We start from the raw sequence: 20,731 nt of genomic DNA on the forward strand, positions 1-20,731 counted from the left end.
GAAAAATAGGATGATTGATGTAAACATCTGACTCCTGGAAAAAAAGCATATATGTAATATACAGTGGGGATATGCTATATGGGTATTTTTTTAATAGATTAAATAATTAAATATATGAACTGTACCTTTATAAAGTACCTTATATGCAAACACTATATAATTGCTCAATATCAAGTTATCTTTTTGCACTAAGATTTGAAAATATATGGCAGACTGAATTTAGAAAAAAGTTTCTCTTAATATTTTAATCAAAAAGTAAGTAACCATTAATCATAATATGTACACATTGCATATGTAATTAATTATGATATGTTTAATTAATGGTAATATAAGGATGAATATCTAGGGTAGCTTAATGGGTCCAATAAGGGAGGGTTATGGGTACTATAAAATTATTCTTCTTCTGGCATAAACTCATAAAGAGAGGACCTAACATACAATCAAGCAGTCAAGTTAAAAGAAAGGGAAAATTAATAAATCCTATTTATATAGCATTTAAGGTTAACGATTGTTTTATATCTATTGTTAGTTAATTTTTATAATAACCATGGAGACCATGTCAATTTTTCATGAAAAAAATCTATAATCCTCTTAAAATTGTCAAATAAGTTACTCTGTCACATATCTAAAAAGTGTCATCACCATTATTATTCATATGCTAGTTTCTGTTTTGTCCCTTGCACTCTTTTCTGTTTACCATACTGCCTCTGGACTAGATCATTCTGGGATGAATAAAAAATATATAACTGGGAACTAGTGTTCAAAGAACATATTTCTGAATTGTCCTGTCCTCCAGTTAAAATGAGACTAGTTATATTTTCCTCTGATAGCTTTCCTGAAAGCATTTTTGACATCTTTCTTAGGCCAAAGACTAAAATGTTCACCATAGGAATGACAATGGAATAGATATACAGAGATCTTTTCTGTATTCAAAGACCAAAGTGATGTGGATAGTAGGAACATGAAGATTACTGTCCTATAAAATATGTACATTGCAAGACATTTGGGAAACAAAAGTATTGTATGGGGAAAATAGGGATTTTTAAAATAAAAAGGTTGGATTGGATTATATTTTAAAATATGGTTGCCAGGAATTTAATTTATTACAAAGAGATTTATTTACAAAATATAGAAAGAATGAAATAGGAAATCAGAGAGGATAGGGTAAGATATCTAGTCTAAATAGTAAATCATTTACTCCCAGCCCCTGGCTCAAGCCGGGCAGGGAGAGTTAGTCCTTACTCATAGAGGCCTCAGCAAAACTGAGCACCTGGGGAAGTTTCTCTCAAGGTCTCTCCTGAGGCTAGTCTCTTCAGAAAATCCAGGAAAGGAGTCAACCTTTTCACTCACCACGTGTTAGTTGAAAGAGAGAGATTCAAGGACAGTCTCACCAGGAACAGGGTCTCAAATCCAGTAAGCAGATTCTTCATCAAGTCTCCACTTGAACTCAGAACTCCAGAAAAAGCTGAATTCCAAGTTGAACTCCCTCCGGAAGTCATAACTCCCTTTTAAAGACATTTTCTTTTGCATCATTTCTTGTGCCTTCCTCCTTTTATGTGGACAAATCATAGTCTATAACCTTGCTTAGGATTGCCCAGGAGGCATTCAGTCAATTTTGATTCATCAACCACTATTGCACAGGTGGGTCACAGACCTCCCCACTCAACTGTAAGTAGGGTATTTATACTTTTGGTGATTAAATCTAAAAATGGGCAGTGGAGTTAATTTCATTTTCACAATCAGGGGAGAGTTAAATTTAATCATTACAGCATGAAAAACTTTCTGGCACACTACAAAAATCGGATTCTTAGGGTGGCAATAAAGTCAAAAGGCAGGAAATATTAATACCCAGACTAGCACAAAAAGACATCAAATACCACTAATATACGTGCCAACACTTCTATAAAATAAATACCTGAGAAGGAAAATATCAACAGCAGAGCAATTTTACAGATAAAACTGATTGACAATATTGGAATCATAGAGAAGCTGAAAATGCAATCTCTATATGAAAGACTTCAGAAAGACATATATAAGAAAAATGAAAATAAAAACAATAGCCAGACCAACACATATCCTTGACATTATGGTGGTACATTAATATATAAGCTGATGATAATAGGCCATGAGGATCAACAAGTAATTTTCAACAATAGCAGAGTTTATGATGATGAATATTTGTGCACATTCATTTTTGAAAATGAATTTTCCCCCAGTATCTAGTCATCATTCAGTGAATAACCAAAATCTACTAGGTAGAGATTATCACAGAAAAATTATATAGGAGTACAGAGAATGGCTTTTTTCAATAAAAGGGCGACTAAAATCAAGTTTCTTGCTAAGGTGATGAGGTATATCAGAATGAAGTTCATGAAAAGTAGAAGCTGAACTTGTACTATTTAATTCTATAAAAATGATCTCATTTATTTCTTTTTTATTCTCTATAAATGACATTTGGTGAGTGGATAATTACTCATTTTAGGCTTTTCTTGAGTTTTGTATTTGAATTTCACATTTTTTACTAAGCTCTGCTATTTTAATCAGGAAACCTTGCAAGTCTTTTATTTCATTAAATGTTCATTTTCCCCAGAAGAATTATATTTTACTCTGTTAAATTTATTTTGTTTGTAAGCCTACATCCTTTGCTTTCTAAAAAAATCATATTGCAAATTCTCTCCTCCTTTATACTCTGAGTACTAATTCTTATGTAATCCTGAATGTGACTCCAGAACATTTGAATTCTTTCTTACTGGTTGCTGGCATAATTTTCTTCTTCACCTTAGAACTCTGGGTTTTCACTATAATGTTTCTGGTAGTTTTCATTTTCGAATTCCTTTCAGGAAATGACAAGTGCATTCTTTCAATGTTCTTATTTTTATTTGATTCTAGCATATCTGGGAATTCTTGGAATATTATTTCAAAGTGTCTAGACTTTTTCTTTTGATCATAGTTTTTAGGTGGTTCAATAATTGTGAAATTAGCTCGCTTTGACATATTTTCTAGATGGAATATTTTTCCTTTTAGATATATCACATTTTCTCCTCTAAAGGTGTTTGATATTGTTAAATTGTTTCTTGATATCTTGTATAGTTGTTATCTTCCATTTTTCCATTTCTGACATTAAGGAGTTATTTTTTTTCCCGGATTTTGTATTTTCTATGACTGTTTGGTAGTGGAGGATTTTTTGGGGAGTTTAGAATTTCTGACCCTTCAGTAGACCATCTTGACTGAACCTTCAGACATCCTTGTTTGATTAAAATAGTCCTAATTTCTTCCTCCCATATGCCTGAATTTTTCTTTCATTCCATGATCAATTTTGTGCTTTCAGTTAAAAAATAATAAGTATATTCATTTTTCACATATCAACCCTCCTAATACTTATTAACAGTTATAATTTCACCAATGAGCTTTCCTATTCAAGACAATCTCAGTTTTGTTTACCTCTAATTATAAGATATCACCAAAAAACAATACTGTATCTAAGTTATCCTACTCTAGATACTCTCTACTTTTTTTCAATAACATTCTTAAAACATGACACAAATATTCCTCACAATATTTTACATGTGATCTGATCAGGGAATATTTCATCACAATTGATATCTCCAGACTTCTTGTAGCTATGGATCTATTCATGTGTCCCATATTTTGCACAGATAATTATTTTTACAACCTTAATTTTTGTCTTAGAATCAATACTATGAATTTGTTCTAAGGAAAAAGAGTTGTAAGGATTAGGCAATGGGGGTTACATGACTTGCTCAGAGTCACACAGCTAGGAAGTTCCTGAGGCCAGATTTGGATTTTTTAAAAAATAAAGTTTAAAGTTTTAATTTTTTTGTCATTATATTCATGATGCTCAGTATTCTAGTCTATCAAGAGCTTTTTAAAAATCTGATTCGGTCTATTATATTAATAATTCTACTAGTAATTTTGTCACTAATAAATGTGATAAGGTTCTAAAGAATGATGTTTTATACTGCACTGTTAATTTTTTTAAGAACACAGTTAAGGACAGAATGCATTAAAGGTCCAATATGACTGCATTCTATTTTTTTAAATTAAACTATTAATAATTCCACTTTGAGTATGGTCCTTCAATAAGTTAAATATTTACTGAATTATACTTCTATCTTCCACATGTCTCTATTTTCTCTAGAAAAATATTAAAAACCTTTTAGTAAAAATGTTTAGCTAAAACCTAGTTGAACCCAATTCATAGCTTACCACACACCTACAGTTTTGTTGTCATATCAAAAATATAAGTGAGCTTAGTGTGCCACAACTGACTTTTAAAGAAACTGAACTCTTTTTTTACATGTAGATAAAATTTTTAATATTCATTTTTGATATTTTGTAGTCTATGTTCTCTTCCTCTCTTCCTCCCCTGCACATCTCTGAGACAGCAGGCAAAATAATATAGGTTTTACATGTGGTATACAATTAATATTTCCATGTTTATAATGCTATGTAATATGACAGATATCACTTATATTAAAAAAAGGCTGATGAATGAAAAAAGTGAAAAAATGTTTTTTTTCAGTCCACATTCACATTCCATTAGTTCCTTCTTTGGTAGTAAATAGCCTTGCTTTATAGAGAATGAGACAAATCCATTATTTATTTTATATTACATTTTTTCCAGATTACATGAAGATATAATTTTAATAACTGTTTTTTGACATTTTGTGATCCATGACACACCACTTCCACTCCCTCTCTCCAAGATGACATGCAATATTATATGAGGAAATTTAATTTTAAAAAATTATATGCCTCAATCTGTATTCAGAGTTTATCATTACTATCTTTGGATGTGGATATCCTTTTGTGTCATCAGTCCCTTGGAGCTGCCATAGACCTTTAAATTGCTTGTAATAGATAAACCATTTTCAGGAATTTATCATATATCCAGTCTGTCACTGCATACAATATTCTCCTGGTTCTGCTCATTTCACTTTGCACCATCATCTAAGTCTTTCTACTATTTTTATTGTCCTGTTTTTTTATTTCATATGTCTCAAAGTATTGCATTATAATCATATTATGAATTTCCAATTTTTTTCCATTTTGATTAGTCTTTAAAATCCTAGCAACCAGGAATTTATACACCCCTACTTAAGGATTGTGTTGAGGAGGATGGCCTATGACAGACATGTGCTATCAAGTGACAAATAAGAAACAACTGACAGACCCCCTGAGCTGTCCTAAGTCAAGCTTAAGCTAAAATTGGTACATGTGAGATGCAGGAAATGATATAAAGAATGGTCTATATATTTCACATCACTTTCTCTCTCTGGACTCCCTTGTGGAGATGTTGGGCTCTTTCAGCATTGGGAGCTCATGGTGGCATCCTTATCATGCTTGGTGAGTGGTTTAGGCTGATTCCCTTTTTCCTTTATTCTTCTAAATTCTATCCTCCTAGGAGGCCCCTCATCTCAGAGGAGGCCTCATGGGTAGAAGCTAAGCTAGATTGAGATGACTCATTGGCCAAGGCCTCTGAACTCCTCTCTGGCTCAGCCCAGGCTTGAACAGTTTAAATTCTCTTTCCTCTCTCTTCTTCTTAACTTCTTCCCTCTATTGTAATTAAACCACCATAAAAATCCCAAACTGACTTGAGTATTTTATTGGGATTGAACTCATCCCTGGCAACCACTAGCATAATATATTCAGTCAATAACCCCTAAATTTAACCCTTACAATATCCAACATAAGTAGCCATTCTTCAATCAATAAACATTCTTTCAGTTTCCAATTCTTTGCACCAGAAAAAGAGCTGCTATAAATACTTTGGAAGAAGTAGGTTATTTTCCTGGTATACATCATTTTATGGGTCTTTGGACATGAATCCAAACTGCTGTCCAGAAATGTTAAAATCAGTTCACAATTCTACCAAGAATGTATTAGTGTCCTATTTTTCCCACATCTCCTCTATCATTTATCATTTTTTTGACAGAACAATCAGTCTTATAGTTGTGAGATTATGCCTTAGAGTTGTTTTAATTGGTATTTCTCAATTTGGCAGTAATATTCCCCTCTATAATTAAATATATTTTATTTATAAAAATATTTTTACAATTATTTTCACTCAAAAACTGTTTATATTCTTTTACCACTTTTTGAATGGGAAACAATTTGTATCCTATAAACTTGGCTCAGATATATATATATGAAAAATGAAGTACCTGTCAGGGACACTTGCTATAAAATTATTCCCTAAGTGGCAGTAACCTTATAATTTTGGTTGTGTTGGCTACATTCACTCTTTGTTAGTTCTGGTTTCTTATCCTAGATACTAAAAAACCCAATATTTAATTATAGAATGTGGAAAACTGTGAGTAATCAAATTTGATCTCATCAAACAATAGTTTTCACACTCAATCCCCTTCCATATTTGGAAAATCAGAGCAGAATTGTTATTTTTCAATTCTTAAATACTTCTAGAATCTTATACAACATTTCCAAGATCTCTGACATTGGTTTAGTATTCACATATAATATTCTCTTCAAGAACTTTGGTTTTATGTTATCTGGATCACCTACCTTGAACAAATCAATGAATGCAATGCATTTTTCTCTTATTCTTTCCTTATTTACCTTTGATAGGTGAGAGTCTGATTAAACCCAAAATGTTAGATTGATTTGAAGCATATCTAAGAAAGGCTCAACTGGAGTGGTGAATTTATTATAACTTTTTAAAAAACATTAATAATAATCAAATATGAAACCCAGAAAAATTATCAAAGTATTTCTTTCATAGCAAAAATTTGAGTAATGCCCTATCACAATTTGGACATATGAGCTGTGGTGGTACAAACTTTTGTTTTTTGATATTGTCTAGACTTAAGAAAATGGTGGAAAAGATGTTATTGTTATAAATTAACTTTAGAAGTGAATGTTGGTGAGGGAAAAGAAACCAATCTTTCCAAAGAAATTTACCAACATTACACATAAATATTTTATATAAATCAATAAAGACATGCTATTTGAAAATTCAACATATCAAATGCTCTTTTAAAAGCTTCAAAAATATTTTACAAATTTAACTTTTTATATTCTAAAACATTCATGATGAGATTTGGATAAAGAGGCAGTTCAGAAATTATTTTGTCTTTTGTCTCATTTAGCAGACAAGTAAAAGGAGGATCAGGGAAGTAAAATGACTTTCCTGATGTTACATATCTAGTATTTAGAATCAGAACATGTATTTCAAGTCTAGGTCATCTGGCTCCAAAATGAGAACTCTTTACCCTATAGCACAATTTAGTGGTCTAAAATGATGCTATCTAAATGCTGAGTATGTGCTCTCCAACTGTTTATTCATTCTTCTATAATCATATGTCAATTTGATTCAAAATGTTTACTTTAAATACCCTGGAAAGCATTTGTTAAAGTTGACTTCTTCTTATTAAATGTATTTCTGAGACTAAATATCTTGATATTATCTTGAAAGGTTAAATTGCTTTACTTGGAGTAGACTAATTTTCATATAAATTACATTACTGAGCACATTAACTCTATCTTCTTATATCTCAGGGACACCATTAGCTGAATTTTTTGATAATATAGCAGTATCTCAATGTGGTTGATGGAATCTATGAATGCTACTTTTCCTTGAAATAAGAATTAGCTAAATCTACACAGAAGGAAAGAACTGCAATAGATAGTGTCATTAGGGATAAGAAATATCAGTCTATCTAAGTTAAGGTTAATGAGTACAAATCTGTGTAACTCTATATCAACATTTGTAGGGTTGGTAGAAGTAAGTTTTATATAGAGTAAAAATGTTGATAATCTGGAGGAATGCTTTACTAAAAAACAAATTGTTACACAGCAGTGACATCGGTATCATGAAAACTGTGTCAAAGGAATGAAAACACTAGAAGTTCAATGAAGCTATGAGAAATTCAAACATGGACATACTTTTTAAATACTATTCTACCTCCTAGACTAAAGACAAAAAAATACTTTTATTTTTAATCTTCATTAACTCATTTTTAAGTCTAAGTATTAAAAGTTTAATCCTTTCCTCTATTTTTTTAAATTTTCATTATTATTTTTTCCAATTATATGAGCAAACAATTTTCAGTAATAATTTTCTAATATTTTCTGGTCTATCTCCTCTCTATAACTCCATCATCCTTCCTTGGAAAGCATATAGTATGATTTGGATTCTAGATTCCCAATCATGAGATACATATATTATTGTTTATTGTATTGCAAAGAAGAAATATGCCACTTATACTAGCAAAAAAATACTCAGGAAGAAAACAATGTGAAGAAATATGTGTTTCAGTATACATTCAGACTCCATCAGTTCTTTCTATGACAGTGGATAGCCTTTTTCATTAAGAGTTTCTAGAATTTGGCCTGGACGCTTACATTCCAGATAATAGTTCAGTCATTCAAAATTGATCATGATACATTATTGTTGTTACTATGGACATTAACTAGTGAAGCTGTCTAATACTGGATCTAGTAATTTTGGAGGAAAATATATCCTAGTTAATCCTCCTCAAGTACTAAACACATGATGCTACATAGAAATAGCTTAGATTTTTGGAGTGGGTGTCTAAAACATGAGTATTTGGATTACATCTTTCATGTTATGTAGTTTGAAATAAGAGGGCAAAGCTGGGTGGATCAGTGGATTGAGAATCAGACCTAGAGACATGAGGTCCTAGGTTCAAATCTGACCTCACACATTTCCTAGCTCTCTGACCCTGGGCAAGTCATTTAATCCTCATTTCTGAGCCCTTATCACTCTTTGCCTTGTAATCAATAACAGCACTTATTCTAAGATGGAAATTAAGGATATTTTTAAAAGGATTGAAATAAGAAACACAAAAATAATTGGGAAGATGGTAGAATTAGACCTGGTCAAATGTTCAATGTCTCCCTCTCAACCACAAATCAATAATCAATATGATTAACATGGCAACAAAGTCTCATGAAGATTTTTTTTAAATGGAGTAAGATACCATGAAGTATCTCTTACCTACCTCAAAAATATTATTGAAAACATTACAAGCACATTCTCAAGTTTGAGACTTCCTTAATATTCCTGAGATTCAGCCTCTTGTGGCTGGAACCTCTTCTGGCTGCTACATTTTTTTAAACATTGATTTTAGCCTCTGTGGGAAACTCGAATCAAGTCTACAAAAAAATTATTTCATGGGTATCATGTATCTGGTATTCTGTTAAGCACTTAGGATACAAAATCCTTAGGATAGAACTGTCACTAAAAAAGATGCTACCAGCTACCCGGAATTACTGTCTAAAGAAAAAGACAACCTGCAAACAATTCTGGTAAAACAAGATGTAAAATATCAATTGGAGATTATGTTAGAGTAAAGACACTTGCATTAAGGGGGAAGAGCAGAGGCTTATTATATAAGTTGGAAAGGGTACATTGAATTTCCCTGTGCCAACATTCAGACTGGATATTCCCCATAATTCTCAATGTTTCAGGGAACCATGAATCCAACAAGAACTAAAGGGAAGTCAAGGAAATGAAAAATAACAAAACTTGATGATTGTAGAGGAGACCAGAAATGCTACTATAAAAACAAAACAAAAACAAAAACAAAAACAAATCAGAGTTTTAGAAAAGTTTAATATGCTAGATCTCTGGAGAAAACCAAATGGAAATAGAAAGGAACACAACTTTTTCTCAGCAGTATAAGGCAGCTTCAAAACAAAATTGATGATATTATAAAGCATAAAAGTTATTAAATGCATACTTTACCCACCATAATGCAAAAAATTATACTCAAAGCATAGCAGAAAGAAACACTACAAATCAATTGGAAACTAAGTAATCTTGTCCTAAAAAAATGAATGTGTCAAAGAAAAATTAATAGAAACAAGTAACAATTTCACCAGACAAAAGGACAATGAGGAAACAATATATACAAATTTGTGAGATGCAAAGTCATTCACAAAAGTATTTCTTTAGGAAAAATTGATATCTTTAAATGCTTACATCAATAGAGTATACATACAACTTTGAAAAAATAGAAAAATAATGAACTAAAAATCTTCAATTAAATACCAAATTGGAAATCCTAAAAATCAAGGAAGGAATTAATAAAATTGAAAGTAAGAACACCCTTGAACTAATAAATAATAAAAGGTATTGGTTTTATGAAAAATACATACAATAGATAAAATATTGGTTAACCTGATTAAAAAAAAACTAGAGAAAACCAAATTATAAATTTCAAAAATAAACAAAATGAAATCACAATCAATGAAGAAGCAATTAAAATTATTATTAGAAATTATGTTCCCAACTATATGCCAATAAACCTGACAATCTAAGAGAAATAGATAGATGCTGACAATATAAACTACCCAGATAAGCAAAAGAATAAATAGAACACTTAAAGAACACTATCACAGAAAAAGAAATTGAACAGAACATCAAAGAAATCCCTAAAAAAAAAGGCCCTACCCCCAGATGGATTCATGAATTTACTCCAATACTACATAAACTTTTTAGAAAACTAAGGGAAAAGTAATCCTTCCAAACTTTTAATGACACAAATATGGTACTAATATCTAAACCAGGAAGAGCTAAAACAGAGAAAGAAATCTATAGATAAATTTCCCTAAAGAACATTGATGCAAAGTCTTAAATAAAATAGTAGCAAGGAGATTACAACATTACAACAGAAGAATCACATACAACTCTTAAGTGATTTTTTTCCAGAAACGAAATTATGGTTCAACAATAGGAAAACCATCACCATAACTGAATTTGTCAGTACTAAAAACAATCATAAGCCATACAATTGTTTCAAAAAAGGCAGAAAAAGCATTTGTAAAAATACAAAATCTATTACTTATTAAAACACTAGAATAAGTGGAATCTTCATTAATGTAATAAATGACCTCTATACAAAACCATCAACAAGGATCATCTGAAATAGTTATTCCTATTTCAGGTAAAGCTAGCTTTCCCATTAGCAGCTTTATAATTTAATATTTTAATAAAATGCTCACTATAACAATAAGAGCAGAAAGAGAAAGTGAAGAAATTAGGATAAGCAATGGAGAAATAAACTTACCATTCTTTGCAAGTGACATCAAAATTTACTGAGGGAATATTAGAGTCTCAATCAATAACTAATAGAAATAATTAGCAATTTCAACGAAGCTGTAGGGTACAAAAATAAAAACACAAAAATCATCAATAATTCTATTTACCACCCTTAAGGTCTAACAAGAAGAGATAGAAAAATAAGTCCTATCCAAAATAACCCTAATATAACAATATAAATACTTGGGGAATATACCCATATAAAAAAGAAACGCAACTATATGAGCACAATTACAAAATGGATACTTGATAAAGGAATAAAAGGTGACACTATAAACAAATTAGAGAAACACTGAAAAAATTGCCTGTCAGATTTATGTATAAGACAAGACTTTAGTGTTGAAAGAATAAATAGAGAAAATTCCAAAAAATGAAATAGATAATTTTGATTAAATGAAATTTAAAAAGATTTTTTTTACTAACAAAACCAATGCAACTAAGATTAGAAGAGAAAAAAACATTTTTGGGGAAATTTTATATCAAATATCTCTGACAAAAGTCTCTTTTCTCAAATCTATAGAGAATTGAGATAGATTTATAAGAAAATAAAAAGCATTCTTCAATGAAAACAGTGAAAGTATATGAACAGGCAGTTCTCAGATAATGAAATTAAAACTATAGTTGTATGGGAAAATGCTCCAAAACTATTGAGCAGAGAAATACAAAACAACTCTGTGATACTACCTCATACCTATTAGATTAGCTATCATGACAAAAATGGAAAATGATAAATTTTGGAGGCAACGTGGGAATATTGGAAGAGTAATACATTGTGTTGGTGGGCGTGTGAACTGACGCAACCATTGTGGAAAGTAATGTGGAATATAAGTTCAGGGGCCACAAAACTACACATAAATTGATTCAGTAATACTATTAATGCATCTATATCTCAACAAGATCAGGGATAAGGCAAAAGGATCTACCTGTTTTAAATTTTTTGCAACTCTTTTTTTAGTGACAAAGCATTGGAAACTGAGGGGTTACTCATCACTTATGGAATGTATAAAGAAGTTATGGTAAATGGTTATACTGTACTATACTATTGAACCATAAGAAATTATAGGACAAGTTCAGAAAAATCTTGAAAGACTTAAATGAACTGGTTCAAAGTGAACAGAATCAAGAGAGAAATGTATATAATAATAGAACTATTATACTAAGATCAACTGTAAAGGACTAACCATTATCAGCAAAGCAAGATTCTGAGATAACCACCATGGATTCATTATGAAAAATGTTATCTATAGCCAATGAAGGAATTTTTCCATTTTAATTGCACATTAAAATATTCCATTTTCTACTTTAGTTATTTTATGAATTTTTATTCTGTGTGTCATATCATGACATGTGCAATATGGAAATATCTACTGCATTAAAGTACAGGTATAACCTTTATAAGACTATTTACCACCTCAGAAGGATACAAGAGTTATAAAACCACCTCAGAAAGTTCAATGAAGGAATGGGAAGAAGGAAATATATATATATATACATATATATATATATACACACACATACATGTGTGTGCATATAATCCTTTTATTTGTTAGGGACTGTGAATATCCTAAGAACTTGTAGTCAGTATAACTTCAAAAGAAATTTGATTGATTAGGGGCAGATGAGCTCTAAAAAGTATAGTTATGAAAAATGGAAAATAAATCCAAATGCAATGACTCCTTACAATTCCTATTTTATAAGAAGACAAAAAAGAAGTAAAACTTATTGAGAGGTAAACATTGCTTAATTTTAAGGTTCCAGGGCAAGTTATACATCTTGGAGTATTTGTCCTTGTTGAGGTTAAAGAAATAAGGGAAAGGGAAAAACCATTTATCAAGAACAGATTTTGTTCTATGCACTGCACTGATAAGTACTTTACAAATATCTCATTTGATGATCACAAAAAAAACCATGGGGGATAGATGCTGTTATTTATTATCTTTATTTCAGACAGATGTTTAATAATTTGCCCAGGGTCATACATTAAAAAAGTAACAGGAGGAAAAAAAAAGTACAGGAAGACAGATTTTGAATCAGCTCCTCCTAACTCTTGGGTCTGTGCTCTTTTGAGCCACTGAGCTGCCTTGAATAAATTACTTAGCTTCTATGGGTCTCATTTTCTTCACCTTGAAAACTGAGCATGTCTTGAGATTCCATTGAACATGTTAAAATTTTATGTGAGAAAAGAGAAATATTTTAATACCTGTAAATTTTCTCTATAAGCAAAAAATAACATGAATCAAGAAAACATTGTCCTTAGAATAAAAAACAAATAACAAGGTAATGTGGTAGTAATGCATATATGATAATATACATTGATTTCTAACATACCAATTTGATGATTTTACTTGAAAAATCAAATATAAAGCTACCTAACTCAATGAATAAATCACCTTAAGACAGTAGATCTCACAGTTCTGTTTTAGAGTAAACTTTTGAAAAAAGATGATGAATCAGTTAATAAAACCACAGAATAGAAAGAGGACTTGTGGAATTCCAAGCAGTATATATTTGATCCTGTACTTTTTAATATATTTATTATTTAAGTTGAATAAAAGAATGCTCTATAAGATTATCAAAGATATATATGTATATATTTGCAAACTATAGCCATATTCACTATAGAGTGAATCTGATATGATGAACTATAAAAGCATAAGGGTAAAATTTTACATTTTGAAAAAATGCAATTTCACAATCCATCAATGATGGACTGGTAGTTTGTCTAAAAAGATACAAGATTTTAAAGGAATATAAAATTAATTAAAATACAATGTGTCATGATTATAAAAATGCTAATGTAATATTTGAGAGGCAGAATTTCAAGAATAAGGAGGTGCTAGTCTTATTATTCTTTGGACAGAACATATTTATAGCGATATTTGCAGTTCTAGTTAACATTCTCTAGGAATGACACTAATCAACCAGAGAGCTTCCAGATTAAGGTAACCAGAGGATGTTCTGGCCATAAGATTTTGGGAGGAAATGAACGTGATTAGGTCAAAGAGAAGACTGAGGGGAGACATCATATTTGTCTTCAATAGTCAGTTACTTAGAACTCTGATATGTTGAGGATGAATTAGATTTTTCTTCTGCTTATACCTGAAGGTACAGAAATAGTTTTAGAGGGGCAAATTGGGTCTGGTTCAAATTAAAAATAAATTCCATAACCAGTATTTTTTCAAGTTATGGTGAGATGCTCATTGAAAGTCATAAACTAAAAATTAACTAAACCTATATCAGGATGATGGATGATTGTGTTCTGTCTAATGACAGGACTAAATGGCTACTTAGGTTTCTTCCATCTTTGCAATTGTGTAGTTTTATTATTCTTTATTTCAGATTAAGAAGCATATTCAATAAAATTTTGTCCAATCTGTACTGGAAAATAACTTTTATAAATAATAGCCCACAAAGACCCCATCTAATCTTTGAGTCATAAACTTGGAGTCCATGGAACACCAAAGGCTCTGTGGGGTTATTTCATGGGGAATATATTAATATTTTAATAACTATATTTAATACAATTATTTCCTTAGTAATTCTATTACTTTTTAAATTTAAAAATGTTATTCTGCAAAGGAGTCATTTGGCTTTCCTTAACTGCCAAAGGTTTCATAATAAAAAATAAATAAATAAACATTCCTTATTTTAATATTGTCCATGAGTAGCTAAAACACAAAACTAGAGTTAGAAAGTCCTGAATTCACTTTCAATCTTGTTCAATTACCAGATGTAAGACTCTGGACAACTGACTTAACTTTTCTCGATCTAAATTTTCTCATCTGTAAACTGGGGTTAATAATCACACTTAACTCCCAAAATGGTTCTATCAACAGATAAAAATTGTAAAGCATTTTGTATAATGCATTCCATATAGTAAGTTCTATATCAATATTTGCTGTTATTAATGCCATTGTCATCATTATAATCATACCATGTCTTGTTTCCCACCATCAAGCTTGCCTTATAATAAATGAGTTATAGTTTTTCAATATTATTCTTAAAACAGTTACCCAAACTGACTAGTTTGTATTATCTCATTAGACAGTATAAGGCATCTACCAGCTCCATTTTCCTGGCCTTTTTGCTTCTATTAATGCTTAACTTGGTGTGTATTGATTTTTTCCTGGTCACTTTATGAGATTGCTGACTCATTCTGAGTTTGAATTACACTAAAATATGTAGGTTTTAGCCATGCATGCTGTTTATCTAACTACATGTAACTCATTTTGTAACTGGTCTATTCATTATTTGACTCTGGTTTAGAGATTGCACTGATTTTCATTAAATGCTATCAGTTTAGTCCACCATTATTATTTGCCAAGGTAGCATGAGTTATGGCTATAGAATGCAGATATTGATTTCAAATGTAAACTCTTTTGTCTAAGACCAATTCTAATTGTTTTCTCATATGTAAAGGGTCAATAGCAAGGATAGCCTCCATGTGTGAATAGTTTTGAAATAAACACTAATATTTAAAGGATTTTTATACTCATTAATCTGGATACTCCTTTCACTTTCAGATGACCAAACATTTAAAATTTAGCAAGTGATATTTCATTGATTCTGTAACTTAAAAATTATTATTACACTGTGTATTTCCAAGTTGTAATCTTATTCAAAATTAAATAGACTATTCCTGAGCTGATAGGAATTATACAAGTCAGTCATTCAATACACACTTCATAAATGAATCTCAGCTTCATAGCTAGATTAGCCTTCAAGAAGACAGAATCATCTGGCAGTACCAAAATCAAGCAAAGATGACATAAGAAGCATATTTGATGATAGAAAAATAATTAATCTAATTACTTCAAAAAGGTACATGATTGAGGGGCAGAGTCAAGATGGAGGCTTAGCAAGCAGCAAAAGTTCAGACCTCATGGAAGACCCTTCCTTACCGATACAGACTGAATACTCCTAGGGTGCCGAACCCCAACCTGAACAACAGGACAGAAGTGGGGAACCCTCCTTCTGGATGCAAATCAAAAGGTACGCCCCCCAAAAGCCGGAATCCAAGAATACTCAGGGCTAAGGGGAAGGCAGAGGGTAGATCCCAGGACCCCTCCCCCACAACCCAGAGTTTCTTTTCATCTTTTCAGATGAAGCAACCTTATATTTAGAAAACCCTTGAAAATCAACTAAAAAACTATTTGAAATAATTGATGACATTAGCAAACTTGAAGGATACAAAATAAATGCACATAAATCCTCAGCATTTCTATATTTCAAACAAAGCTCAGGCACAAGAGGTGGGGGAAAAACTCCTTTTAAAATTATTCTAGACAGGATAAAGTATTTGGGAATATATTTGCCAAGACAAATGTGGAAATTATTTAAATTTAATTACAAAATACTTTTCATACAAGTTACATCTAAACAATTGAAAATTGGAAATGGAAAAAATCATGAATTGCTCATGTATAGGTCAAGATAACATAATAAAATAATAATAAAAATGACAATCCCATCTAAATTAATTTACTTTATTCTGTGTCATACCAATCAAACTAAAACCAAAGAAATAATTTTAGTGAACTGGAAAAATATTTAAAATTTTATCTGTAACAACAAAAGGCCATGAATATTAAAGGTACTAATAAAAAATGCTAAGGATGGTGGCCTAGAAGTATCAGATGTTAAACTGTACTATAAAGTATTAACCATCAAACCATACTGCTATAGGCTAACAAATAGAAGGGTTGATCAATGGAATACATTTGGGGTAAATGACCTCAGCAATCTAGTGTTTGATAAACACAAAGACCTTAGCTTTTGTGATAAGCACTCACTCTTTGACAAAACTGATGGTAAAATTGAAAAACAGAATGTCAAAATTTAGGTTTAGTTAAATATCCTGCACACTTTAGTAAGATATGGTCAAAATGGGTATATGATTTAAGCATATAGAGTGATATTATAAGTAAATTACGGGAACATGGAATAGTTTCCTGTTTCACCTATGGAGAAGGGAGGAATTTGTGACAAAAAGAGGTAGATAACATTAAAAGGCATAAAAAGAATAATTTTGATTATATTATATTAAAATGGTTTGTACAAATATAACCAATACAATCAAGATTAGAAGGGAAGCAACAAAAATATAACCAATTTATTTCATAAAAGTCTAATTTCTCAAATGCATAAGAACTAAAACAAATATATAACACTCCAAGTCATTCCCCAGTTGATAAATGGTCAAAGGATATGAATATGTAATTTTCAGATAAAGAAATCTAAGCTATCAATAATTATATGAAAAAAATGTTCTAAATCACTGGACTAGAGAAATGCAACTAAAAATAACTGAGGTAGCATCTCATGCCCATCAAATTGGCCAATGTAAGTTAAGGACAATGAGAGATGATGGAGACAATGCTGCAAAGTTGGGACACTAAAGCAGTGCTGATGGAATTGTGAACTGATCCAACCGTTCTGGAAGGCAATAAGGAATTATGTCCCAAAGCTTGTAAAGAATGAATGCCCTTTGATCCAGTAATACCTATACTGGATCTGTATCCCAATGAGATTTTTTTTAATGGGAAAGTACCTTTTTGTACAAAGATATTTATAGTTGTTCTTTTTGTGTTGTCAAAGAATTGGAAACTGAAGAAATATCTTTCATTGGGTGAATGACTGAATAAATTGTGCCATATCATGGTGATGGAATAATATTGTGTTATAAAGTATGATAAACAGGATCATTTCAGAATGAACTTGAAAGACAAACATGAACTGATGAGTGAAATAAGCAGAATCAGGAAAGCATTACACAGTAACAGTAATATCATGAAATGATCAAATGTGATAGACTTTGTTTACTAACAGAGTACAATGATCCACACAATTCTGAGGGACTTATGAAAAAGAATGAGAATGCTATCCACCTCCAGCAAAAGAACTGTTTGAGTAGGGATGCAGATGAAAGCATATGAATAGTCATTTGTTTATTTAGGTGTATGATTTGGGGTTTGGGTTTTATAAGATTATTCACTTGCAAAAATGAATAATATGGAAATATGTTTAGTATGAAAAAAGTAAAGCTGGATCTTCTGATAAAATGGATGGATTAAAAATTGAAAAATATTCTGTGTTTTCTTATAATTTATCAAGTACAGTTATAATGTTTTTTGAGATGTGAATAAAAATGCAAGACATTTTCTGTATTAAAGGATCTTCATTTCCAAAGAAATAACATTTTAACACTTGCAAAAATACACAAATATATACATATATATGTGTGTGTGTGTGTGTGTGTGTGTGTGAGCTTGTAAACACACATAGTTATAAATATATAATATATTTTACTATGTGAACATAACAAATTGAATATAATCAAAAGAAGATAGATACATAGAATTAAGGGAATTCTGTAAAGGTTTCAGGTAGAATATGGAATTACAACTGGGTCATGGATAAAATAATTAATGTAGGGTAAATCATCTTCCCCTACTCCACAAAAAAAAATAAAAAGCTATAATCTATTCTTCCTCCATAAATATGCAAAGTTCAGGAGAAAGGTGACCCAGACTTAAACACATATGGTGAAGGATAATTTTTTTTAATTCCTTGTTATCAGGAATATTCTTTTTGCCTTTGTGGAATACTCATTCCATTCACTTTAATGATGATGTAATTTCTTTGCTATACTCCTCATATAGTTTCCATTTACCTTCTCTCAGTCTTTCTAATTTTCTTAGACTACAAGTGCAAAATCTGCATTAGATGTTCTAGACAATGATTCTGAGGTAATATTTGAATCTAACCTTTGAACTTGACATGATAGTCCTTAGCTCAAATACAGGAAAACAACGTCAAGAAGAGCATATCAAGTCCAATTTTTCTTTTTATTAATTGGGACATATTGATTTGATTGACTGATCCAATCCAATCTCATATAAGAAAAGAACTAGATTGTAGTAAGAAAGGGTCTTTATTTCTGTATCATGGGAAAATAAATAGAAAGACCTGAATTCTTATAATCTAGAAAGCAAAAGCTTTTTAAGGGGATGCTATTACATTTTGACTTTGGTTGACTTAACCTAATATTTTTTTTATGAATTAATTGAATTGAGGCATACAGAAGATGCCATAGTCATCACAGTTGTTGAAGAGGATAGAGGGAGGGATAACAAATATGACAAAGAGAAAAGTCAGTGTCCAAGAATAAACTAATAGTGGATGCAATAATGATTTTTTAAAAAGTAAAATGATATAGATATACATGTTAAGTCTTAAATATCACTAGTTCATGAAGATAATGATGAATAATAAGAATGAATAACTTAGGTTTAAAAATAAAATGGAAATGTACAAGTTGTAGGAGGAAAGACAATAGAATAATTTGCCTGAAAAATATTGAGAATTCTGGGACTACAGCTTTAATTTGGGTAAAGAGATTGATATGACAGTCATGGAAAACTCAAGTGATCTTTAGATGCATTTTTTTGGGAATAATGGAGGCATCATCCTCACTAGATTGTACTGAACAGTCTGTATCTATAATATCTTCATTAAAAAACTATATATTGGAGATAGAAACTGTTAATCTGCATTGAATACAGAAGAAAGAAATCAAAATGATACAAATAACTGAATTCTTGTTACAGAAGGATAAATCAAAAGAAGTGAGGGTATTTAATTTAAAGTAGGTAAGACTGAGGACATCAGAACAGTTATTTTCAAATATTTTAATACCTTCTAAGTAGAAAAGTGATTCAACTTATACTGCTTAGGAGAGTTTGAAGAAATATAAGCAATGTGTGAATATTAGAAAATGCAAGAATTCAACCTGAGGAAATCTGCTTGATAGTGAGATCTATAATGAAGTACATTGGACTTCTTCAAGAAAGAGAGGACCTTGCCTTCTACCATATTTTCGGTAACTGGGCTTGAAATCTTAGTGTTATTCTGGACTTTTAAGTCCCTCAAATGAACCAAATTCAATCTGTCACCAATCATATAATTTATAGTTATATATATAAAATAAAAAGGACTAAAGGAAAAAAAGACATTCATCCAAGTAAGCAAAAAACATATATATTTGAAACATATTTTGATAACAAATGGTTAATCTCTTTATTGTCATTACAAATATTCATTTTCCTTTAATTTAGAACAAGTGTAAGGTAAAATTTCAAAAAGTGATCAGATAGTTACATACTTAGAATACTCATTTAATGCCAACTCTGAGTAATAGTATGATTCTCTAAATTTTGTTTTCTAATAATATTTAATTTTACCCAATAATATTTAATTTTACCCAAGTCATTTTTACCATTCATTTTTTAAATTCTGAATTTTAAATTATTTCCCTCACTTCTTCACTCTTCTGACCTCCCTTTGAGATGGTAAGAATTCTGATACAGATGTTACATGTGCAATTATGTTAAATTTTGTAATCTTATAGAAGAAAATTCAAGTAAAAGGGACCTTAAAATGAAGAAATTGGAATATAGTATGCATTGGTCTGCATTCAGACTTCATCACTTCTTTCTGTGGAGGCATTTTTCTTCACAAGTAATTTCATATTGTTCTGGATCACTGTTTTTAAGAATAGCTAAATCACTCAGTTAATCAAACAATATTGTTGTGAATGTGAACAAGGTTTTCTTATTTCTGCTCACT

Source organism: Monodelphis domestica, chromosome 3 (genome assembly GCF_027887165.1).
Source record: "Monodelphis domestica isolate mMonDom1 chromosome 3, mMonDom1.pri, whole genome shotgun sequence".
Taxonomy (NCBI): Eukaryota; Metazoa; Chordata; class Mammalia; order Didelphimorphia; family Didelphidae; genus Monodelphis; species Monodelphis domestica.